This window comes from Moschus berezovskii, chromosome 3 (genome assembly GCF_049115385.1).
Source record: "Moschus berezovskii isolate FMDL1 chromosome 3, NW_MosBer_1.0, whole genome shotgun sequence".
Taxonomy (NCBI): Eukaryota; Metazoa; Chordata; class Mammalia; order Artiodactyla; family Moschidae; genus Moschus; species Moschus berezovskii.
This window is the reverse complement of record NC_142462.1, coordinates 11,301,583-11,327,139: the sequence shown is the minus strand read 5'-3', so window position 1 is coordinate 11,327,139 and position 25,557 is coordinate 11,301,583. Positions and strand designations below refer to the sequence as shown.

Below are 25,557 nucleotides of genomic sequence, written 5' to 3'. Positions count from 1 at the left end.
CCAGCAAGGCCCCTGGGTTCTGGGAGGGGGCTGCGGGCTTCAGAGGGACCCTGCGAAATGTTTCCTCCGGACCAAGGGCTGGAATGACCGTCCGGGGACAGCACACAACGTGTGTCCGCGTGGCGTGGGCATGTGAGGGAAGTGGCCAGGGCTGCCCCGTGGCAGTCAGGGTGGCAGCGATTCTCTTGGAGCAGCATGGGAAACAGAACCAGAGTTGGGAGTTGGGGTGGCCTTGAAGTTCATTGACAGTCTGTGGCCAGTCCAGCTGTGTTCCGGGGCCTTGGGAGTAAATGTGTAAGACTGTCTGAGAGAGAGAGCAAGGGAGGAGGCAAAGACTGAGCCGTTTGATTCAGATGAAATTTCTGGAAAGAAGCGTGGCATGGAAGTCCCGGGAGGGAGGAAGACTTCTGGGAAGATGGGGAGAGGTGACACTAGTGATGAAGAACCAGCCTGCCAATGTGGGAGACCCGGGTTCAGTCCCTGGGCTGGGGAAAACCCCTGGAGAAGGAAATGGCTACCCACTCTGGTGTTCTTGCCTGGGAAATCCCATGGACAGAGGAGCCTGGTGGGCTACAGTCCATGGGGTCACAAAGAGCTGGACACGACTGACCGAGTGAGCAAGCATGCTTGGGGACCGTGGGGTGGGCTGGAAGAGGGGCTGGGAAGGGGTTTCGGGAGGATGGAGCTTCCCTAAGGCAGCTCGCCAGGGGCAGAGGCCCAGGTCAAAATGTAGGGGGGCAGGAGGGGCCGAGGGCTCGGGCAGCACTGCGGATGTAAGAATCCTGGGAGGAGAGCTGGAAGCAGCCCTGGAGGACGCTCAGGTGGCCTGTGTGAGGCGAGGGGGAAGTTAGGAGGCAGATAGGATGGAGCGAGAGGAGAGAAAGAACTGAGTGTCACCGCCCAAGTGGTGTCCCCAGGGAGGGAGGACCAGACATGCAGGAGCTGGGCTGGGGGCTGTGCCTCATCCTGCCCACACCCCGGGGCCCCTGAGACTGTCCCTCCTGGATTCAGTCTGCATCTGGGAGCCCCACACAGAGGGGCCATCCCTGACCTCCCACTCCTCACCTGGCCCTGCTTACAGGGAAAGCGTGCCTCTGGGGCCTGTTCACCGCCTCCTCGGCATCCGGTAGGTGTCTAAGACTTGTGGCCCGAAGGAATGGGCTGGTGGCCCTGCTTTCTCAGGGGGAGGGTGAGCAGGACAGTAGAGAGAGCTTTTAAATTAAGATTGAGGGAGAGGAATGTGAGGAGGCTGTGTCTGAATTTAAGGTTTGTCGCATGGATTGTTTTAGGCCCTTTTTCTCCAGAGGGGCCATTGGTATTTGGGGCCCAGAGGCTTTCCCAGGCTGAGACTAACCCCAGGGGCTACTGAGCCAGCTGTATCACCCCGCACTAACCATGCCGCTCTACATCTTCAAGTTTCTCAGCCGAGAACAATTTGTCCCTGAGAACACAGTCATCTTCACGTGGCTCCATGTGTCCATTCACATGAACTTCACACTCAGACGGGTGTTTTCTGGCTGATTGTTTATGATTTTTTTAATAGAGTCAGTGGGGGCTTTCCAGGTGGATCAGTGGTAAAGGATCCACCAGCCAGTGCAGGAGGTACAAGAGACTTGGGTTCAATTCCTGGGTTGGGAAGATCCCTTGGAATAGAAAATAGCAACCTGCTCCAGTATCCTTGCCTGGGAAATCCCACAGACAGAGGAACCTTGTGGGCTACAGTCCATGGGATCGCAGAGTCAAACGTGACTGAGCACACACACACACAATAGAGTCAATAGTGTTCGAAAAACTCATAGTAGTCTTTTTCAAAAAGGGAATAACATGTAGAAAAACGGGGCCCCAGAAAGGCCGGAACAGCCGAGCCTGGCATTTCCAATCATACTTCTAGCTTTCGTTTTGTGTCTCCAAAGGAGCAGGTGAACTCAGCAAAGCTGGTAATTTTTACAAATAGAAAGCGGTGATCATCTTATCTCCATCTCTTCTGACAACCTAAATTCAGGATCACATTGTACCTAGTTGGTTTACCAAGGGAAGCAACAACAGATTCTTATCTGCGGGAGTAGAGAGATCAACAGTAGTTTCTGTTCTAGGGTTTCTGGTCCCAGTTTTATTCTCCGCTTTGTTCCATCTGTGCTGAAAGCATAGTTAGCTCTGGGTATAAAGCAACCAACCGACATTTCGTTAACTTTCCTTCTACATGGGGTTTCAGAAAGAAATGGAAAAAAAAAAACAACTTTTGAGCTGTGGTTGCCAGTTGCCACCTGTCCTGTCTGGTTAGGACATTTCTGATTTGGGAAGTGTAAATATAACCCAGAAAAAAAAAAAAAAAAAAAGCTTCCCCTCCTTTTATGCAAAAGTAGAAAGGCTTAAGCACAGTGAGCCTTAACCATTGCCCTGTGAAGTTTCCACAGCACCAGGTTGGTGAGGTGAGAACACTTGCTTGGTGGAGCCAGGCCCCAGGAAACTGCTTTCCTGGCTCCCACAGTCTGGGGCGGAGTTGAAGCCCAGCCACTGTAGCCTCCAGATAAGCCCAGCGCCCTGCAAGGTCTTAGCAGGAGCTACAGTTCACACGTTACTGCAGAGCTAGCCACTCAGAATTTTAAGCCCTTTGCCTCCTAGGACTGGAGGGGAACAGGAGCTTACAGGCAGCTCAGACTGTGTTCAGGTTCTCAGGCTGGAGCCTGAGAGCTGTGCTCTTATCTCTTGGTAGCTGAAGGCCTATCGCGGTTGGAAGATTTACACTCGAGAAATGGGCAAACACTACAAATTAGGAGTTTGGGTTTTTTCTCTTTGAGAGCTGGTTTACCTGCATACAGGGGCTAATCTGTGGCTGTAATGTCTTGGCAGCACCAGTGGAAAGCAGGAATTTTCTTGCTGACAGGGGTTTGGATGTGGCTGTTTTTGTAGGGGGTGTTAGGGAAGACCCAGCCTGGCAGGGAGACTGGGGTCAGTGAGGGGTGCATGCAGCTTGTCCAACATGACGTGATTCCAGGTGACGCTTTCCTGTTGGTATCACACGCTAGAAATGTCGCAGCAACTAGATTCTCTGTATTAACAAGTAGAATGCTGCCTTATCAAGTTAGTTTTGTTGCTGCAGGGAGTGTGATTAGAAAGGATTCTGTATCTTATTTATGACAGAGCATTATTATTATTATTATTGCCATTATTTTGGTTTGAAGAACTGTAAATGCAAAGGGAGACTTGTCTGGATCCCATCGATTTGTCGCTAAATTACAGTGACTTTTCCAGGAAAGCACTGACCTCACACTCTCCTACAAAACACAGGGAACTGAACTCCATCTTCTCTAAAAGAGTTTTGTATTGAGTTCCTTGGATGAAGGAGAACTGAGATGTGGGCACAGATGTGACAGGAGACCTCTTCAGTGGTCCCTATGTTGTGGCTTCCTTGGGACATTTCCTCAGCAAGGGCCCGGCAGTGTGAGTGGCCCAGGGAGCAAACAGAAAGCTAATCACAGCTGGAAGACCAGAGAGGCACTTTCCAGCATTCCTGCCCTGAAGCACCTGACCGAGACAGCAGCTAGATTAGTGAGAGAGTCTTGGTAGCTCAGTGGTAAAGAATCTGCCTGCCAGTGCAGGAGACACGGGTTCAACTCCTGGGTCGCAAAGATTCCCTGGAGGAAGAAATGACAGCCCGCTCCAGTATTCTTGCCTGGGAAATCACGTGGACAGAGGAGACTGGCGGGCTACATACCATGGGGTTGCAAAGAGTCAGACGTGACTGAGCAACTGAACAGCAGCAACTTGGTGTCCTCCTTTCAGGAGTGAGTTTAGCAGCAGGGATCTTTGGGCAGGTCCAGGGCGTGTCTCTCTTCGAGGCTGCATGCCAGGAGAGAACTTCCCCTGCAGGGGATGTGGCTGCAGGCTGCTGATTTCCACTGAAATCACCCGGGCCTGATTCTGGTGAAGCCCTGAGCGTCCGGGTCCTCCCCGTGGGGCGGGGTGCAATGGACCCCTGCAGCCCACGGCCACGCTGCGCTGACAGAGCTCCTGGGGCAGGCGGCCTCGCTCCTTTTCAGAGTGAAGGACTGCCACACTAGAGGTGAAACCCTGCTGGAATGAGAAAAGGACTTTTATGACAGCCTTCCAGGCAGCTCTATGATTATTTTTATTATTATTCTTGGAAGCCAGCAGCAATTTCCTGCCTTCTTAATATCTCTAAGGCTCTCCAGTTAAACACAATAACGGTAAAAATATGACTTCGAGAGTACCCCCCCAGCACTTCTGATGGCCTTTTTCTCCCCACCATGTGAAATGATGACGATTAACTATTATCCGGTATAGAGAGCACTTTGGTAACTTTAGCATTACGGTTTAAGCGGTCTTTGGCGAAATTCATGTTCAGGCGACAACGCTGTGGTTTTAAGTGAAGTGGTTTTCATCCTGAGATGAGAACAGAGTGAATTTGTTACGATCAGCACTGCAGTTTTAAAAAAGGACTATTACTACACATATGTGGACTCTGAGATGATTTTTATACCTGAAGCTGGAGCTGCGGGTGTTAACAGTTCTGTTAAGGGTTTGTATTGTTCATTTGTGTGGCTTTCCCATTTCAGTAACTTTTTTTATTTTTGTAGTTACTGATGGAGTGTCTCCTAACAACGCATCCTTAAAATCAGCCTGCCCTGAGCATGGACACCCACGCACACTCTCTGCAGTATGTGAGAGAGTAGGCTCCCAGGCAGCTGGGCTCCAAGACTCCTGAGACACAGTGACCTTGAACAGCCCTTGTGTGAGGAAAGGTTTCATGGATGAATGACAACCAGCATTTCTGGAACATATTTGTGAAATCTGGGAATCCTACTCTAGAGTCCATGGAATATAATGAGACACATGTAGGTAATTCCCAATTTTCTAGGAGTCACATTGAAATTGAAAAATGACACAGGTGGAAAAAAATTTTCATATATTCTATTTAACCATGTGGGCCCCAAATTTTACTGTTTAAACACGCACTTAATATAGACAATCAGTGACTGTTTTGCTCTTTTTTTTTTTTTTTTTGTACTGAGTGTTTGAACCCTTGTGTGTATTTGAGGCTAACAGCACAACTCAGTTTGAATCACCCACATTTCAAGGCTCCTTCTGTAGCTCAAGGCTACCTGGTGGCTTAGACAGTAAAGAATCTGCCTGTAATGCAGGAGACCCAGGTTCAATCCCTGGGTCAGGGAGCTCCCACTCCAGTTTTCTTGCCTAGAGAATCCCATGGATGGAGGAGCAGCCTGATGGGCTACAATCCATGGGGGTCACGAAGAGTTGGACATGACTGATCGACTTTCACATACCTTTCAGAAGTGTGTCATTATATCATAGCAAATGTTTTAAAATTAATTCTTGCGGAAGTTAAGCCCTAGACTAGTTATTCATCCACTTTCCAAAGTAGTCTTTAACTCAGTTTTATCTTCAAGACATTTTCTCAATTGTCATCACAAGGGAATTGGAAATTTTGTATTTTATTTCTTCTGATTTTGGCCACATTTGATTTAGAGAATATCTAGGTCCAGTTTAATTTTTTACATCATTTGGGTTTATTTAATGTAGTTTGGTTTCAACCATAGATTTTGTAGGTGTTTGATTAAACGTGTCGAACAAAACAGTTTTCCAAAGCATAGAAGCTGAATTAAACACAGGAATTTATTATTTTTTTGGTTTTAGCTTTCATCCGTTCATTTTATTCTCATGCACTTTTTATGGTCACTCGGGCAGTGGGAAACCCCGTTTAATTTTTTGAAGCAAGGCTGTTGCTTTCTAGATGGAAAGGACATCCCATGAGAGTGCCAATGAGACTGGCACCACGTGAACTGATCTCCAAAAATGGGCAGCATCACACTGGTGGACTTGTTTGCCAAGATTGTGGAGAAGGAAGCTTCTTGATAGCTTCCTAGGACTGACATATACACACTACCATGTGTGAAGCCGGCAGCTAATAGGAAGCTGCTGTATAACACAGGAACCTCTGCAAACTGTTCTGAAATGACTTCGAGGGGTGGGGATGGTGGAAGGGAGGTCCACGATGGAAGGGGTATATGTATACATATAGCTGATTCACTTCTTTGTACAGTAGAAAATAATGCAACATTGTACAGCAATTGTACTCCATAAAAAAAAAAAATGCCACTGCACTGTGCTGAAGCAATGGGGCAGAGGTGGTAAAGGAGAGGCTTTTTTTTTCTTCACTATAATAGGGGAAAGGGAAGCAGCCAGCTGCCTCTACTGCACCCTGAGAAAACAAGCCTGGGGTGTCACCTTGCCACCACGTCCTGATGCCCCTGCTTGAGGCACCCTGGCACCCGGCCAGGCTGAGCTGTGCGCAAGCCAGACCCCAGCCTTCCTGTGCAGGGCCGCCTCAGGCTCACTTACTGGCACGCGGCTTGTGCTTCGGCAGACACGGCGCCTGTGTGGCTGTGGGGCTTCCTGAGCTCAGCGCCACCCAGGGAGCCGCAGTCGCAGCGCTGTGGCCTCGAGTGTGCTGTCCCTCTGTGGCCGCTTGCTTTCTCTCCTGTCTTTCTTTCCTTCTCCCTCTTTTTTCCTCTCCTTTTGCCTTTCTTTCTTTTCCTCCCTCCCCTCACCTCCCTCCCTGCCTTCCTTTTCTCCTTCCCCCCTTCCTTCTTTCCTACCTGCGTGTTTTCCCTTCTTTACTTTTTATATTGATCTTGGGAACTGTTTCATCAAGGTTCTCTAACTGGAGTCTGAGGAATGGTGGAAGCCTTTAGTTCAGGAACAAGCGGTCATAGGAGGCCTCAATGAGAGGCTGCCCCAGTGCCCTTAGGTACCACCCACCTGTGTGATAGGTCACCTCTCTTAGCAGTATGGTTGGCAGTGAGGGAAAGACTCAGAGCCGCCCAAGACCACGGTCACTAGCTCTTGCTTTTTGCTGCTTGTTAAATGGAACAGTCAGGGACTAACTGGTTCATGATTTTTTTGACAAGAGCTACATCTTTGTACGAAAGGGTTGTACCAGGAAAAAAATCACCGTGAGGAAAGGTTGCCATCTGGAGCTGAAGAGAACACCTTTCCCAGGTGTGCTGGGAGAGGTGCCAGTTTGCAGGATGGTGCACCTGAGGGAAGGCATCCAGGACTTGTCTTTGGGGGATCCAGATATTTGCATTACTCACACTCATGCTGCAGCTCCGCTGCTGTCATCCCCCGCAGAGCCCCAAGCACTTACCTTAAAAAATGTGAGGGGAGACTTTCTTTTCCCTTTAGGAATAGTTAAAAGTCCATCTGGAGCCTTGGTGTGGAAATGTTGAATTCATCTGGGAAGTGCTACTGTTTGGTTCATAAACAAGGTTTAACTGTAAGGTAGTGAGAAGTCTTTTCTGGGTTGACTTGTAAGTTCTGCCTGAGAAATCGCCCCTGGGAGATGATGAGCCAGCGTGCTGTAGGGTCTGAGGCGGAGCACCCTGCCTGCACTGCTCCACCTGCAGACGCGCTGAGTCAGAGCCTTCTGGTTCACTGTGTGGACAGTGGTGTTTCACACATCCTTTAACTTTTTACCTGGCTTGGGGAAGATGAGCAGTCTGCCCCATGTTTGCTTCCCACAGCTCCTCATGCCTGGGGTGTGGACCGCCACAGCCTTTGTTATTCTCAGTCAGTCTCTTTGTCCCTCCCGGTGAGTCCCTGATGAAGCCCTGTGGAGCCTATCTCCCTCCTTCTCCTTCCAAGTAGGTGCATCTCAGCTCTGTATCCACTGTGCTCAAGGAAACGTGTTTCCCAACTTCCACACTGTGCACCTCAGGTCACCTGAGCACACGTGCCTTCCTCTGCTCCGCCAGTACTACAAGTGCAAAACTAGTGTGCAGATGTCGTGAGGCACGTGCCCGGGGGACATGACCCGCCCGAGGGCACCGGGTGTCCTGTGCCCGTGTGCTGTATCCAGCTGGAAGGGAGGGTCCTTGCAGGCTGCAGCTCGCCCACTTCTTCAGCTACTTCTCCAGCCTGTAGCACAGCATGAGGAAAAGCAAACCATCATGAACAACCTGCCACTGGGAAATAACCAAGTGTGGTGTATTGTGAAAATCCTCTTTATTGTGTCTGTTTCTGAGACTGGCTGTAAAAATAGAAAATCATCTCAAGTGAAAGTTTGGAATAAATATTTTACGTATTGAACGAAAATAGTGAACACAAACAGGAAGGAAGCAATGTTTAACACAGTCGAGGGGAAATGTCTATAAAATGTGTCATCTAAAACTTTAAATAAAATATATATGGGAAGAAAACGGGAAATGAGTATTTTCAGTTTTGCTGTGTAGTTAGGATTTATTTTGCTGCCCAGAGTCTGAAGGTCACTCCCTTTGAACTTCTCCCAACCTTTAAGGAGACAAAGAATCCAAATTTACAGCATCCTGAGATCTCAGAAATTATCAATGTGCCTGACGTGGAAGTGCCATCTTTTTAAATGTTCACCGGTGTAGACTACGGGTTCGTTTGATCCTCTGCAGTCCTGAAAATTGGAAAGAAGTCAGATGGCTCATTGACATGTTACTGAAAACTGTATCGTCTGCAGAGTGCATCACTGCATCTAGACAAGCTGCTGGACTAGTTGTAGTGGGGAGTCAAAGCCTTTGAGAGCTGGTGTCCATAGGGATTAAGTGGACGGCAGGGACCGACAGGGTCCCTGGTAGGTTTGTGGCTAAATGGCCAGCCTCGGTTCTAAGTGCACTCAGCATTCCAGAGTGCAAGGGAGCAGGCTGGAGGTGGGATTAACAGCGGATCAGTTGAGGAGACAAATGCTTGTTACATATTTGCTCGGTCACAGCACCCTGCTAGGCAAAGGGTGACCAAGAAAGGTGAGATTCTGGGGCCCAAAGCATTTCCCTGCTGGTGGGAGAGAGAAAGGATCCTGCCAAGCAGAGGGAGAAAAACAGTAAAAAGAGAAAAATAAAATAGAGAACAAACTGTCTTCTTTTCCAGCAGACAATTCTGCCCGGTTATAAACCTCAGCTCCCTAGACATGAAAACATTTAGCTTGATGCATTGAAGTTCGTGGCTGCTCCTACAGCAATACGACTGTTCCCCAGGGGAGAAGGTGAATGAGCATGTCCATGTGCACATAGTTGCAGCCAGGACAGTTTAGGAAAGCTTCTGAGGCCGACACCTTCCCACCCCAGCACCCACTGAACCAGCCATGCACACAGCTTGTTTTCCTGTGCTCGGTGGTTGCATTTGGATGGGTTCCCAACCCTCTAAAGCACTACAGGCCGGGACCCCTGAGCAGCCCTGAGCCCAAGACTCTGCAGCCTTAATACGGAATAGCCAGCCTGTTTGGACACCTTATGAGCCAGCCTGCATGAGGTTTAGAGAAACCCTAATCATTAGAAAAGACTCAAAAGAATCTTCTGTCCAGAGCCGACTCTGCAGCTGTCTGCTATAGCCCTACTTTTTCCTAAGCATGGGAGCCCCTCCAATCATGGTAGACCAGGCCCTCTCAGCATCCCCTTCTTCTAGCCAGCACGTCCTGGTTCCTTCCAAGTGTGATGAAATAAACAGGATCCTGTATTTGCGCTCCATCTCCCCACTACCCTCACGGTCCCCGGGCATGTGCAGCGTGCCCAAGCCTCCTGAAACCCAGCACCAAAGGACCTTGCTGGCTTTGGTGCAGGATGCAGGTGAGAGAGAAAACGCAGTCTCTGCTGGGATGTCCAGATCAGTCTCTGCCCTGGGAGTGCGCGGGGAGACCGCGTGACAAAGCCAGTTTTGTAACCACATAGGACTCTCCATTGTTAGTTTATAAACGCGTGGCTATCAAACATATCTCCCGTGCTTTTGAACTTTAATGTTCTAGTTCTTAAGAGCCAATGTGATTACGGTCTTCCTTGCTTTGGCATGGACTCCTCCTGGATGCACCGTAGGGTGAGCAGAGGCCCAGGTTCAGGGCCAGCGCGAAACTCAGCATCAGTTTCTCAGAACAGCTCTGAAGACTGTCTCCCACCTGTTGCATCTACGCCCTTGGTGTTTGGAGTCTCCTGTGCTGCTGGGTGCAGTGTGTTTCCCTGCAATCTGTCAGTGTCCTTCTGGAAGCACTGTGGGTGCCTCCTGCAAGTACAGTGGGAAAGAGGCCGTTTCCCTTGACATATTGGTTCCACAGCAACTTTATGAGATGTCTGCTGAAAATGTAGCCTTTTTAAAAAAAATTTCAGATAATCTAGTGCTTTTTTTAAAAAGATAAAACTAGCATACATGTGCTGCTAAGGACTCCACTGTGTGATCCCCGATTCCCTTAGCACCCCGGCCTTGCTGTCAGGACAAGCTGGTACAAAAGCAAGCAGTTCATGGTCGTTTGTCAGCAAACCAGGCCTAAGGTCAAAGTCTTGCCTTTAAGCCAGAATTTGCAAATTTCTTAAGAGGAGCAAAGGGCACACTGTGCATCAAAGCAGAAGCAGAAAAATATGCCATTGTTCCCACTGGCACACTCCCTCCATCCTACTTGATTCTAGGTAAAGCTAGATCTGCAAACAGCTGTGTCTATCAGTTCTTTCATTGGGTCTGAGTTTTACTTTTGTAAATGGAGACGTTATCTTACAACAAATCGGTCCGTTCCTTCGATCCAGAATTTTTCACAGCTCAGTTGAAATGTCTGGTGTCCTGTCCCGGAATTCTGTGAGTCACTCGCGTGCAGGTGGCACACCATGGAGACAGAAAGATTTCTCAGAGAGTTTTAAGTGAAAGGGAGCCCAGGGAGAGAGTTGCTTTACAATACTTGTTACGCGGAGCGTTCTTTTAGTGATGGTCTGTGCAGTCCTCATGGCGTTGCTGCTGGGATTGGATTCCTGGTTCTTTGGGTCAGGAAGGGTCACATCCGAAGACGTTAGAGAAACAGGGGGAATCTGGAGGGAGGGTGGGATGCTTTACTGTCATCAAAGGATAAACTCTACCCATTCCTTCATTTAAGAATGAAGAAAATGCCAAGATTTCCCTGTGAGATGCCAGAGGCACTTCCCGGAGAATTCCCTTCAGAGGGACACACCTGTTGATGCCCGTCAGTTGACCATACCTTGCAAATGTCAAATAGGAAAAGACACTCGTTTTTTGAGTCTGCCAGGAAAATGTGCTTCTTCTTTTAATGTTGTGTTTTATTTGTGTGTTTGGCTGCATTGAGCCCTAGTGGCAGCACACAGGATGTTCGCTGCCTCACGTGGGACCTTTCGTTGTGGTGCACGGGCTTCTCTCTAGTCGTGGCATGGGGGCTGTTTGCTGCGTCACGTGGGACCTTTCGTTGTGGTGCGCGGGCTTCTCTCTAGTTGTGGCATGGGGGCTCAGTTACCCCGCAGCATGTAGCACCTTAGTTCCCCAACCAGGGATCAAACCTGTGTTCCCCGAGTTGCAAGGTGGATCCCTAATCACTGGGCCACCAAGGAAGTCCCAAAATTTCATTCTTTGAAGGTCTTCCAGTGGTGCCCCTGGGAATGACAGGCCTGACTTTTCAGAGTCCATGGAAAGATTCCTACAGGAAACAGAAAAAGAAGAGGCAGGGTGGCTGATGAGTGATTTCAGGCGATGTCTTACAAACTGACTGTTAGCAAATGTTCTCGCCTCAAAAAAAGGAGTGGGGTATGTACATGAGAAACAGATATTTTTGGCACATTCTTCGAGGTCAAACACCTCCGTGAGGGGATGCTTCCTCACTCCTATGGCACCAAGGTCGGAACTAGAACGAGATGGCTTTGAAACCGTGGGCGGCAATGAGACCAGCTGGAGAGGACCCGGCCTCCTGCGCAAGGAGCCGGCCGCTGTGTTGGTTCAGAGAGACCCGTGCCTGGTATGGCCAAAGCAGGCAGTTCCTCCAAAGGCACACCAAGGGAAGCATAAAGAAAGCACTTCTTGAGATGGTGCAAAAGAGTTTCAGTAAGCGGACTGTTATCTCTCACATCACACCCACCCACTCCATAAAATACCCCGGAATCACGCCCTGAAAGACCCTGCTCTTGGTTGCGTACCATCACTGGAGGGAGACGGACTGTGCATCATGGAGACAGGTGGGCAGGTGGGCATCGGGCAGTTTTACAGATGAGAGTGTTCCCAGCACCTGCCCGGACCCTAACACCGCCTAGAAGGGTGGTTGGTACTTGAGGTCTCCACCTTGGGTAGGTAGTTGGTCATACAGTTGCTGAGGTTAATTAACTGATCTTCAAATCAGACAACCCATGTGAAGCCAAGTTTGTTGATTTAAATCTTTTCATTCATGTGACTTTCACCATTTTTTTTATTTTACATTTTTAAGCCTGCATGTTTATGATATTTGTCACCATTCAGAAGACAAGCGTTAGTTAGCTGCATGACATTAAACAGTACTGTCTTGGATTCTCAGTGGGATTGAGCTGGTGGCAGAAAGTGGTCCCGATCGCAGTGCTCCAACTAGCATCACTTTGCAGTGTTCACAGAGCCCAGAGGGAAGGAGATGAGGAAGGCAACACGGCCTGCAGGAGGGTGCAGCACACATGAAATGATGCCAGAGCTAGAAAGCCCCACAGCAGGCCAGGAGTGTGGTCAGCTGTGAAGAGAACAGTGCAGACTTTTTAGAAGACATGACATATACTCCGTCCCTAAAAGAATGGGTAGAATTGTAAGAGCTTGATGGGAGAGGGAATCAGGTGGGGGACAGATCCGTGGGCTGAGGAAGCATCACTGCAGCTTTGGTGTCTGCGTGGGCCGAGGGGGATCTTGTCCTGACCTCAGAGGAGGCGTATGGAAATGTATTCCCTGGGCAGACACAGTTGTGGGTGATACCTGCTGGGGCGGGTGTGGGGTCACTGGCTTAACTTGGTCCCCAAATGATTGCAAATTTGGATCTTTTATTCCGTTGCCTTTCACCAAGAGATCTTGTAGCCTGGATCACCCTCATTAAAACCCTGTCAATTCAAGGCGTTCATTCTTCTGTGTTTTGTTATGTTCTCGAAGCTGTGAGAAAGGAGTTGTGGGCAGTTTGCCCCCGCCACCTCCTGCCACTGTGCAGAGTCAAGGCTTCGGAAACCAGACAACTTAGCTTATCTCTCTTGCAGATTCATCCAGAAAGCTGTCGGTTTGAGAATACCAAAGTTAGGGATGAGAACCCATGTAGAAACCCCCAAGGTCATTTCATGAGAAATGACCCCCAACTCGGGCTGAGGTGTCAGAGCAGAGCTTACTGAGTGCAGTGGCAGTGAGGAGGGGGTGGCCCTGGGCGGGCCCTGCGGATGGGCGGGCCCTGCGGATGGGCGGGCCTGGGGTGACTCACCATCGCGTGGCAACTGCAGGGCTTTAAGGCAGCTCCTCCCTCCTCCTCCATCCCCCCACACCAAGCACTGGCACTGCTGCCCTTGGCTCCAGAGGGCATGGTGGGAAGTTCTGGGACATGGAAGCCCCTTTGGGGGGGTCCAAATGGTCGTGGCCACGTTGTGTTTCTCAGGAAGGCAGCACAGACCTCTTTCTTTCCCTGTTGCCACCTCCATGGGTTTTCCCGATGTGGATGCCAGTCGACTCTCCGGGCCCATTTGGAAATTGACTGAGCTGAGCAGGTCAGCCAGGTAAAGTCTCTGAACCCATCGTAACCATCCTGCAATGAAACAGCGTGCAGGTGATTGTGCAGGTGGGGAGAGACCCGCCCAGGATGCGGAGGCACACGAATGAACGGGAGGATGATCCTGAGCGCTGTGTCCCCAGCAGACTCCGACATGGTGCATGGCATGCGCAGATGACCGCCCTGACCTGGGCCATTGGGAGTGTGTCACTGAGCTGTAAACACACGTATGCTGTTCGATTCCCCGTCATTTTCTCGTCTTTCATTTCCTCTCATTTGCATTGGTTACTCACAGATGGAAACTGGCGGTGTGATCTGTACAACTGCTTGGTGTGTCAGTCAAGAAATCTTGGGGCCAGCCGAGCCATCGGGGTCACTCTGTCCCTTATGCCAGGTGCCAGTGGTCAGCTCAAAGCGGGGTCACAGTGGGTGGTCCCGTCAGCAAACGGAGGACAGTGGCTTCTGGCTCGCTTGTTCACTGTTGAAGAGCTGCTTTGGAGCATCGAGCTGTGCCTTTCAGCAGGAGGGTCTGGCGTTTTCACACAATGACTCTGGTCTTTTAATTCAATTTGTGAATTACAGCTCTGAGCAAACCCAGTGATTATAAACTTTATACATTCTGATTTGAGATCGCTGAAACACTCACCGTGTCACAGTTGTCCATCGGATACTTTCTTTTTTTTTATTGTCTAGTAATGAGAAAATATGCAAGCATCCAGTACCTTGTGATTTTATGATCTGGGAAGGGGAGGGCTTAACCATTGTATTAGTTGTTTTAAGTTTAAAAAGTCATTAATCATGATGAGATATTGTCTGTCTTAACCTTGATAAACTATGTTTTACATGATTACACCTTAAGGTTGAAACACATTTCATTTCATCATTTCCCAGAAGGGGCACCGAATTCACCCATTTCCTGTTTTTAATCTCAGAATGTTCTGTATTTCCTCCATACCTGCTTTCCTGGCAGCAAGACCCTGGAAGCAACCGACACCAAGTGTGTTTACCTCAGGTGTCTGCACTTTGTGTGTGGTTGCAGTCAGATATACAAGACTTTTGCACAGAAAAGGAGGAATGGGGTCAATTCACCATCCCCACCAGGCACTAATCATTCAGCGATGATTAGTGCCTGAGGGCCTGTGGTGTTGGACTGGGCACTGGGTCTGACCCTCACAGTCACAGCTCACACCCACAGGCCACCTCAGCCAGCATCGCCTGCACACATTTGGGAGGGAACATTTCTTCAGCATGTTCTAAACTACTCAAGCCTACTCCATTTTACTTTCAGTGTGTTTTAACCCTTCTGGATAAGAAATCTTTCTAGAAACTGCTTAGCCTTTTTGTCTTCAGTCCAGCTCACTGTTGTAAACCCTCAGACCCAGTATGATAGGCAGGGGATTGCATGCGCACCCTTGGCAAAGCCTGCCAGCAGGGAGGTTTGTATTGTCGGGTCGTTCGCCATTCATTTATCCAGGCCCTCAGGAGACATTTCCCACGCCTGCGACGTACCGTGCAGACCACAAATGTGTATTCTTCTTGTGTCATGTGGCCAGAAAACTCACTTGTACGTGCCGGACCCTCGGGTCTTGAACATGGCTTCGGAAACAGTCACGGTGTGTATGGAGCTTATCACTCACCGTTTCTAAAGTGACCCCGGCTGTGAACTCTCTTATCTGTTTGCATAGTATTTGCAGTCTCTTCCTCAACTTTCTAATTTGCAACTTTGAATCTGCTGAGTGTTAAGATAAGAAAGAACCATTTAATCGTTTTCACGGCAGTCCACAAAGTGGCGGGCAGATGCCCTCGGCCGGTGTGGAGGGGCTCACCCATGAGTAAACAGGTGAATTTTAGTTCACAGTTTTCTTACTTCCCTTTCATTGACTGTCTCAGAGGCCGGTTTCACTTTTCTCTCTCGTCCCTGAGCTGCTGCCGTGGGTCACTGTGGACAGCAGCTCTGCTTCTGAGTAAGGGTGATATCACTGGCGTGAGGCCAGCTAGGGACAGTGATGCTCTTGAGTTCCCCAAGCTTATGTTTTTATGTTTTTCATTCTCTCTCTCCTTTTTTTTTTGGCTGTGCTGTGAGGCGTCTTAGTTCGCCGACCAGGGACTGAGCCCGCTCCCTGCTGCACCAGAGCGCAGATTCCTAGCCACTGGGTCACGAGGGAGACCAGTCAGTCTCTTCAATCCTTCCTTCCGTCCTTCTGGTCTGTTGCGCTCCTTTCAGTCACTGAAACCAGAAGCCTCCAATCGAAATGAACGGCTCATAGCAATTGTCTATCTCAAGGTCAAATGTGTCTTCTTATTTTTTTCATTAGAAATGTTATTTTACTTGGCTCTCAACCATGACATATGTGGGAATAACTGGCAACCTAAATATGCGTGTTTTGTCATTACAGGGAGTAAAACTTCCTGTGAATTCCAAGTAGAGTGTATTTCCCATCTCATGTATCAGGCTCTTTGAACACTCAGTTGTCTTAAACTTTTGCTCCTCAGCACGGTTTGTCGTGCTGTTGTGCTTAGTCACTCAGTCTTGTCAGCTCCTTGGCCACCCCTTGGACTGTGGCCCTCCAGGCTCCTCTGTCCATGGAATTTTCCTGGCAAGAATACTGGAGCAGGTTGCCATTTCCTCCTCCAGGGGCTCCTCCCGACCCAGGGCTTGAACCCACATCCCCCTGTCCCCAGCATTACAGCTGGATTGCTTATCTGCTGAGCCATTGGGGAAGCCCCTGAATCCCCTTTTCTTGCCTCGATGGCAGAATCTCCTCACAGGAGTCGAGCTGGAGAGCTGGGGTCCAGAGGGGAGATAGGAGGGGCTGGCAGGAATGTCACCCCGTGGGACGAGCCTGGGCTCTCCTCTTCCCCGCATCCCACGGAAGTTGTGGTTTCACTCTTCCCAGACTTCCAGGGCACTCGGCAGAAGAACTTCTCTTTCTGCCCGCTCACCTCTGCTGATCACACCTCTGTCCATAATGTGCCGTCCTTGTCTGCAGACCCTTGACCACCACTGCCCCTCCCCGGGGTGGGGGCCGATGTCAGTCACCCACCCACTGCGCAGACGTCTGCTGCTCTTTGCTTTGTCCTTGGCCTGTGAACTTAAGGCTGGATTCCTGCAAGACTTGCACTGATGCTTGTGAGGGAGAAAAGCACCTGCCCCCTCCCTGCTCGGGCCACAGTGCTTGGGCTCTCTGATGTCACCAGATGCCGCGACTGACCCTAGAAGCCGGTCCTCTGGTGGGGACACCGAGTCTTCTCTGGCCCACAGGGGCTGCAGAAACCTGATTGCCCAGGGTTCGGGGCTGCAGCTCTGGCTCCATGATCCATCGCATGAGTGTGCTCAGGTATTCAGTCGTGTCCGACCCTTTGCAACCCCATGGACTGAAGACTTTAGTGAGTCTCTAAGTTTCTTCATTTGTTGAAAAGTGTCAAAAAGCCTTTTACCTGTTTCTCCCTGGGCCTCTGTTACAAGGAGGGAGCCCCGTTCATCCCAGGGACCCAGCCTGTCCCAGAATCAGGATGCGGAGTTGTATGCAAACTCTGAATGACAGGAGGATCCAGGGAAGGGGAAGTTCCCTCCCCCCTGGGAGCTGGTGGGCTCTGCCCGTGTTTATCTGTAACGCAGAACTCACACCCCCATCGCAACTGTGTGCAGATGAGCTGCTTCTGGGCTAGAGCCCCTCAGCTGGAAGAGCCCAGTGGCTCTCCCAGCCCGGGTTCCCTCTGGGGCTGCCCAGCATGAGTGGTATGGGCAGGCATTTCATTTCACTTAAAAGATGAGCCTGGGGAAGGGGGCACAGAGGAAGGCGCTGGGCAAAAGGAGAAGAGAAAACCTGTACACAGGCAACCACCGCGTCTGCAGGGTGCTCTGAGTGCCGGGTTGGGTGCGGGAGGGGTGTGAGAGGCACCCACTGAGGGCTGCCCTGCGGGGGCCGGGAGTGGGAGCGGGGAGCCTCCCGTTACCGAGATCAGAAACCAAAGCGCCAAAGTGCAGGGTTGAAAAAGGACTCAGACACCAGGAATCCTCAGCCTTTAGTGGCCCTCTAGCCTTTCTGCTCGTTTTCCTTGACTTGGAAGGGCCTTGATGATAGGCTGTGGCCCCTGGTGGCTGTGGCATCCTGGGTGGTGCAGAAAGTTGGCTCAGTTGGGTGTTCGGTGAGAGGTTGTTGAGCAAGTGTGCCCAATGCTCAGAGTCTTGGTTTGAGATGGATGCTTGGCCGGTGTCAGGGGGAAAACATCATGTGGGGTAGGAATGATGAGTGATGCAGTCATCTAGAATGTTCACCAGGGAGGCCTGGAGGTGGAGGCCTGGGGTCCTGCACCCCAGGGGGCATGTGCAGGAGTGAGGTGATGCCCGTAGGTTAATTCGCCTCCGTGTCCTTGGGACGTGGCCTCTCATTTTAGATTCGTGGTTATCAACTTGCAGGGTTGTGAAGAATAACTGGGAAGATGCTCCTGAAACGTAGTCTCAGGAGATAGTCAGTAGTTTTCTGAAAGAGCAATCATAGTTCTTGGAAAATAAGGAAGATGAAAGACAGTGTGGTCATTTTAAAACCTGTGCCTGGAAGGGAACTTTCCGTCTGAATTCAGAGACCTCAGAGACTGGCGGACAGGGCTCCCCACCTCCACCCTGGAGCCACACACGTTGGAAACTCTAGATAAGCAGCCTCCAGGCTCCCCCGGTGGGAATGCCTGGTGCAGGGCCCATCCGCTGCTTATCTCCATGCACAGAAGATGCCGCAAACGGGTTCACTCCGTTTCTTTCTCAGTTTTCCCTAGATTTCGTGGTTTTTCTCTCTCAGCCTGTTCCCATCTCTTCAATGCTCTTTGGAGGTCCCAGAGGGGAGCTGCCTACATATGCTTATGCTATCTGTTCCTTCGGCCCACTGTATGGTCTCAACTCCAAAATTATGTGTGTGATGATGCAAGGCAGTGTGTGACCATGTTTTACTCCCGCTTTTTAAATACAAGAGAAAAAAGATCGTCCCCCTCAATTTAGTGGGAGTTTCTGAATCTAGAACAATCTAAGGCAGATGTGCAGGTACCCCGGACCACATCCCCCAAAACACTGGGTGCAGGACAGACAGGTTCCTTCCCACCAGGGTTTAGAACTAGGAGATGGTCCTGTCCGAGAAGTTTGACTGAAATGCAATGAAGTGTGTGAATATGTGTGTCTGGGTGTGTGTAAATGTCTGTGTGTTAGTGTGTGTGTGTGTGCACCTATGTGTATGTGAGTATATCTGTGTGTGAGTGTGTGTGTGTGTGAGTGTATGTATATGTGTGTGGTGTATGGAGATGTCTGTGTATGTGTGAATGTGAGGCTGTGTGTGTGTAGGGGGACATGCAAGTGTATGTGAGTGTATCTGGGTCTTTGTGTGTATATGTGTGTGTGTGTGTAAGGGGTGTGCATGTGTGTCGGGGGCATGTGTGTGTGTCTATATATGTGTGTGTGAGTTGTATATGTGTGTCTGTGTGTGTATGGGGTATGTCGGCGTGTGTGTGTGTGTATATGTGTGTCTGTGTGTGTATGGGGTATGTCAACGTGTGTGTGAGTTGTATATGTGTGTCTGTGTGTGTATGGGGTATGTTGGCGTGTGTGTGTGTGTATATGTGTGTCTGTGTGTGTATGGGGTATGTCAACGTGTGTGTGAGTTGTATATGTGTGTCTGTGTGTGTATGGGGTATGTCGGCATGTGTGTGTGTGTATATGTGTGTCTGTGTGTGTATGGGGTATGTCGGCATGTGTGTGTGTGTATATGTGTGTCTGTGTGTGTATGGGGTATGTCGGCATGTGTGTGTGTGTATATGTGTGTCTGTGTGTGTATGGGGTATGTTGACATGTGTGTGAGTTGTATATGTGTGTCTGTGTGTGTATGGGGTATGTCGGCGTGTGTGTGTGTGTATATGTGTGTCTGTGTGTGTATGGGGTATGTCGACGTGTGTGTGAGTTGTATATGTGTGTCTGTGTGTGTATGGGGTATGTCGGCGTGTGTGTGTGTGTATATGTGTGTGTGTGTATGGGGTATGTCGACGTGTGTGTGTGAGTGTGTATATGTGTGTCTGTGTGTGAATGGGGTATGTCAGTGTGTGTGTGTATGAGTGTGTACATGTGTGTGTGTGTATGGTGTATGTTGGGTGTGTGTGTGTCTGTGTGTATCTGTGTGTATGTATGGGGTATGTAAGCATGTGTGTGTGTGTGTGTCTGTGTGTGTATGGGGTATGTAAGCGTGTGTGTGTGTATATGTGTATGTGTGTCTGTGTGTATATGGGGTATGTCGGCGTGTGTGTGTGTGTATGTGTGTGTCTGTGTGTGTATATGTGTGTCTGTGTATGGGGTATGTCAGTGTGTGTGTGTGAGTGTGTATATGTGTGTCTGTGTGTGTATGGGGTATGTCGGCGTGTGTGTATATGTGTGTCTGTGTGTGTATGGGTATGTCAGTGTGTGTCTGTGAGTGTGTATATGTGTGTCTGTGTGTGTATGGGTATGTCAGTGTGTGTGAGTGTGTATATGTGTGTCTGTGTGTGTATGGGTATGTCAGTGTGTGTGTGTGAGTGTGTATATGTGTGTCTGTGTGTGTTTGGGGTATGTAAGCATGTGTGTGTGTATATGTGTGTATGGGGTATGTCAGTGTGTGTGAGTGTGTATATGTGTGTCTGTGTGTGTATGGGGTATGTCGGCGTGTGTGTGTGTATGTGTGTGTCTGCGTGTCTGTGTGTGTCTGGGGTACGTCGGCATGTGTGCGCACGCTCCACCCAGCCACCCCCCCATGCAATTCCTGCTCTGCTTCCCTTTCTGTCACTTCTCCATAACTCTCTGCGTTTCGGTTGGGCTGCTGTCCCCGGCTTCCTCTTTTCCTGCATCCCTATATTTCATTATTTGCCCTTGTTCCTCTTCTCGGGCTTGTACAACACAGCCAGGAGGATGTGGAAACGCAGTTACAATATGACACGAGCTGCAGTGTCACAATCGTGCTCGCTGGGGCCTGCGTCCCGGCGGCTTCGGGATGAGGCGGGAGAGAGGAGCTGGCAGAATGCAGAAGTCCTGGCGACACTGGGATGCTTTTCCCCTAAAGCCGCGTGTTTCCAATTAGCCGAGGCCGAGGAAGCCGTTTGCCACGATTTTTGCCTCGGGAGCCTGAGGCATTTCAGAAACGCCTTCCTGAGTCACCCGCTCCTCGCCCCAGGCCACCGCTGAATCCCAGCTTCCCTGTCTGTCTGTAGGCTTTTTGTCTCCTCAGCATCCCGTCTGCCCAACCCGCGGCTGCAGCCCCTCATTCTCACACCTACCCAGGCCCCCCACGACGTGGCCTCCTGAGCAGGGACCTCAATGGCCCCCTCTGGCCTGGAAGCCTCGTCTCAGCTTCCAGAAGCCTCCAGAACCTCATATTCCCATCCCCCACTGTCCGGAGGACCCCCGCCCTGCGTGTCCTCTGGGAATGCCTTCCTTCTGCTTCCCTTTTTGAACATGATCTTCCGAGGTGGCCAGGCCCCGTGTCACTCACTCAGGTCCAAGCAGAAGGATTTCCCCGGTGCTGGACCGCCTGAGGCGGGGGGCTCCCTCCGCTTGCCCCTCTTAGACTGAACCCTCCTGCCCTCAGAGACCCTATTCCCCCCTCAGGGCTCTGTACCCACGCTCTGCACGGCCTGAGCATAAACCATCCCCGAGTGCTAGATGCTGCATCTCCTCCAAGGACCCCCTTCATAGACTCCTTCCCTGCTGGCCCCGGAGGGTCTGCAGAGGCTGGCACAGCCCTGGGGGACCTCAGGGAAGATGGTGTGCAGTGCCCCTGCCCAGTGACCCCCAATTTCAGGCACCACAGTTCAGTCCCTTTTGCCATCGTGCGGGCATGAGCTGAGCCAGGTGAGCTGCTGAAAGCAGGCGTGGGGTGGGAAGAATCAGGCTCTGTCTCCACCTCTCCCGCATCCCCACTGGTGGCCCTGGGCAGGGCAGGGGGACTGTCTGAGCCTTCTTTCTCGGTTTGTAAAGTGGGTTTGTAGGGTTCCTCACGCAGGAATCTGTCCAGGGTAGTCCCCAGCTGAGAAACGGAGGGGGCAGTTTCCTTGCGTGGTTTCCCCACAGGACTGCTTCAAGAAGGAAAGAAATGGGTGCCCAGAAAGTGTTTCACGTGGTCGCTGGCCCCCGTTGGATTTTAAACGGGAGGATCGTGTGACCTGAACTGGTCCTTTTCACAGGGTTCTCAGTAAGTGGTGTTGAATCATAAAACTAGGAAGGGCGGACAAAGAGGGAAGGAGAAACCTTCCTTATTTCAAAGAAACGTTGCCTGAGGGAAGGACAGGACTTTTTGAGAGACCCCAGTCCTAAGAAACAGCTGAAACCTACTAGGAAAAATGTGATGTTTCAGGTTCTTCCCGTGACATGTGAGATGTGGGCTCAAGTGCCAGGAAGCTGGTCCCTTGGCAGGGGGTGGGGCGCCCATGCCCCGTGACTGCCAGGCCCTCACCCCACCCCCCAAGGGTCTGGACCCCTGGCCCGGCCTTGCACGATGGTGTCCTATCCGAGGAGACCCAGCCTGAGGCTGGGGATCCTCTCAGGCCCTGGAGGCCCTGAGGCGGAGCTTCCTCCAGCACCTCCATGGGCCAGAGCGCAGGATCGCAGCCCGGAGCTTCATTGCCAGGGTTGGGTTACTGGCCTCGTGTCTGCTGGGCATGGAGCTGAAAGTGGGAGAGTGATGAGAGAGGACAGAGAGGAAAAAGGGAAGGTTTTAGAGTTCCCTAAGAGAACTTCCTCCACCACAGTTGGCAGTAAGCCCACCCGGGACACTGAGGAGCTTGCAGGAGTCATGTCTCCGGCCTGTGTCTCCCCTGCGTGTGAGTTTACTGTCAAGATGGTAGGGTTCCTCACCCAGGAACCCCTCCAGGATAGCTCCCAGCTGAGAAACGGAGGGAGCAGGAACCTCCCCGTGACTGCTGGGTGGTGGAGACGTCTCTGATGGTGCGGTGTCATCTGCTCACGGGGCTGGGGACCCATCTGTGCGTGGGGCCCCGGGCACTCTGCCCTTCACTGTGAGAGTCGCTGTTGCAAACGGGCCCTCTGCCTCTGAGATTGTTTTTCTAAGCTGACTTTGTAAATATGTGGACAGGAAGAGTGGCCTTTGCCACTGGCACCTGCACACACACGTGTAAGCCTGGCACACTGACCAGGAGCACCCACCCCCCGCTTGTGCGCACAGCCTCCAACCTCAGCCCTGCCCATCCCCAGACCCAGGTTGCCTCTTTTCTGTCGGGTCCTCTTCCATCCTGGCCTCCGCTGCCAGTGCTTTTGGGTGGAGAACAGGAAGAAGTGGGAAAAGTAGGGTGAAGGCTTGTCTCCTCCCTGGGCCTCCGGGTAGGAGTGTCGCCTAAGGTCTCAGCCCCTGAGCCTCACCCCAAGCAGCCTTTGCTTACAGACCCGCACCCTTGAGACGGGCAGCGCACTGCTGCGCCCGCGGGCTCAGGACAGCGGGCCGGCAGGCAGAGCCCTCCTTCCAGACCCCCGCCTCCCCTGCTGAGTCACCTCGTGCTTGGAATTCCGGCGGGGACCGCTCCGAGCTTCTGGAAGGGAGGGACAGCCAGGGACCTGCCCTCATGTGTCCTGGAGGAGATTACTTTATCTCTGGCCTCCGCGAGGTGGGGCCCGGGCTCCTGGGATCTGCGGGGCTTGACATGGTGCCAGCTGGGGAGCTGGAGGGAATGGCCCGGAGCATCTGCAGAGCCCCACAGGAGCCCGCTCACGGCCCCTCTGCCCCTCTGTGATGGAGCAGCCTGTCCCGTGCCTCCTCCGTGTGGCAAAGGTCCACACGGCGACCAAGCTTTGGAGGCACAGCTGACAGGCCTGTCAGCCTTCAGCACTCCATTCCCCCGGGCAGTGGCATTCAGCCTGCTGTTTCAGTAGGAACGCACCCTGGGAAAACCACATCTGAAACACACTTAGAGTCACGTCAGCTAAAGCGCCTGGGTGGCAGTGAGCTGCCCGTGCCCGGCCCTCCCGCCCGGGTGCTCAGGGACCCCGCGCCCCTGTATTCACGGAGCCTCGATGCTGCAAGCTGGCCCCCTGCCCCTGTGCCGGCCCACCCGTCAGCAGCACCCACAGCCCCGAGTGTGGCCTGAGCAGAGTTTCCGTCTCTGACTGTTTCAACCTGTCTGATCCAGTGTAAATTCCTCTCAGTGGAGCAAGATTTGGGATGAAGAGACAAAATAAAAGTCAAGGTCTCATGTACATCCAGGCCCTCACAGTATCTCAGCCTCCCCCCCACCAGTCTGTGCTGAGACTTTTAGGGCTTCTCAGGGCTTCCCCAGTTGTCTGGATTTTCTTCAGTCCTTAGTTATTGCCTGAAAATGTCCATTTCCTTCTGTCTTTTTAAAGCTTGAGCTATTATTATGTTCCTATTTTCTCTTTTTCATGGTTTCCTTTAGATTCCGGGAGTTGGAAGTGAATTTTAGAAATTTCATCTTGGTATTTATGTATACTTGCAGACTTTGAATAGGCAAATACTATTTTTACCAATGGGGCGTCCCAGGTGGCTCAGTGGTAAAGAATCTGCCTGCAATGCAGGAGAGTCAGAAGACCCAGGTTCAATCCCTGAATGGGGAATTTCCCCTGGAGAAGGAAATAGCAGCCTGCTTCAGTATTCTTGCCTGGACAATTCCATGGACACAGGAGCCTGGCGGGCTACAGTCTGTGGAGGCAGTCAGTCCATGGGGTCTCAAAGAGTCAGACATGACTGAGCAACTACACATGCACGTTTTTACCAATAAAAAGGTCCGTGGGATACTCCAGATCAGAATACTGGAGTGGGTTGCTAGCCCTTCCTCTGGGAGATCTTCCCAACCCAGGGATTGAACCTGGGTCTCTTACGTCTCCTGCATCAGCAGGTGGGTTGTTTACCACTTGCTCTACCTGGGAAGCCCTCGTTATAACAGTACAGATTGGCAGAGACCTTAGTGTTAGGTGCCCTGACAAAGTTAGCCTTGAGGGTGAGGGTCTCAGGCCCAGGGGTTGGATGGTTTGAGAGGGGAGCCAGTGCCGGGTGAGGGGTAGGAAGCCCTGGCGGGATGTGAAGCAGGTAGAGGCAGCCCCGCCAGACAGGCGGCAGCTTCACGCATGTGCTGGATGCAGTATGATTGGAAAAGGTCAAAAGGAAACAACTCGAGAGAATCAGCCGTCGAAGGCCAGGGGTGGGGGTGTGGCCGTGAGGTCAGAGAGAGGACCACAGGCACGTGGGGTGGGAGGAGGAGAGTGGGGTGTGGCGGGAGACCTGGAGTTTGGATCCCACCTGCTTGTCTGCAGCATGGAGGGACGGAAGGGCGGGCAGGCGGGGCTGGAGCGCTGGAGAATCCCGCCGTCAGCAGGTGCTGGCACGCCGTTGCTCCCTGTGTCCACCCAGGACACAGGGCTGAGTGGACACTGGGGCCCTGGGGTCTGAGGGAGGATCTGGAGTGGGAAGGGGGCGTTGCAGGAGGAGCCTCTTAGGGATCACTCAGCTGAAATGTGAGCCAGCGCTCATGGACTCCGTGTGCGGGGTCAGACTATAGCTTCCTCTTCCGTCAGTCTGGAAGGACACCCCTTTCTCGGCATGAACGGTCAGGAGTGTCAGAATTCTCTCCCCTGGCAGGACGAGGCGCTCCCTCACGTAGAGGGTGGTCTGAGCACAAAGGTCCACCCCAGAAACATCTGGTGTGGGGGAATCTCAAGAGAGTCTGGGTCTGGTACTTCTGCAGGATGTAACTAGCTCTCCTGCAGGAATGTAGTCTTGGAGTTTCGGCTCTGATGGTCCCTGGTCCACTCCTTTGTCCACCAGCCCATGCAGGGACCCTCTCACTAGGGCCGTGACAGGGCAAGGATGCCCCTCCCTGAAATGTGAGATCTGCAGACATCGCAGAAGTCACTGCAAACCATACTTACACAGGTTACTGAGACTGAGGATCTGATTGTGACCAACAGGCTTAATATGATTTGAAGAATATGTATAAAAGTCATATGACAGCATGTTTCTAAATTCTCCTAAATACAACTCTGAATGTATTTACACTAAAATCAGCCGTCTTTC

At 51.4% G+C, this 25,557-nt stretch overlaps 1 protein-coding gene across 13 annotated transcripts in view; it reads left to right on the top strand.

Moving 5' to 3' along the window:
- The window catches only part of IKZF1 (IKAROS family zinc finger 1), a 97,956-nt gene that overhangs the window by 33,863 nt on the left and 38,536 nt on the right, over positions 1–25,557 (top strand). The window contains exon 1 of one of the 13 annotated variants that reach the window (XM_088833086.1): positions 13,309–13,523. The exons of the other annotated variants lie outside the window; for them this stretch is intronic. The gene's annotated coding sequence lies outside the window, so the exon portion shown is untranslated. Of the gene's footprint in view, positions 1–13,308; positions 13,524–25,557 lie in introns of those variants that run through there. 13 annotated transcript variants of the gene reach the window in all.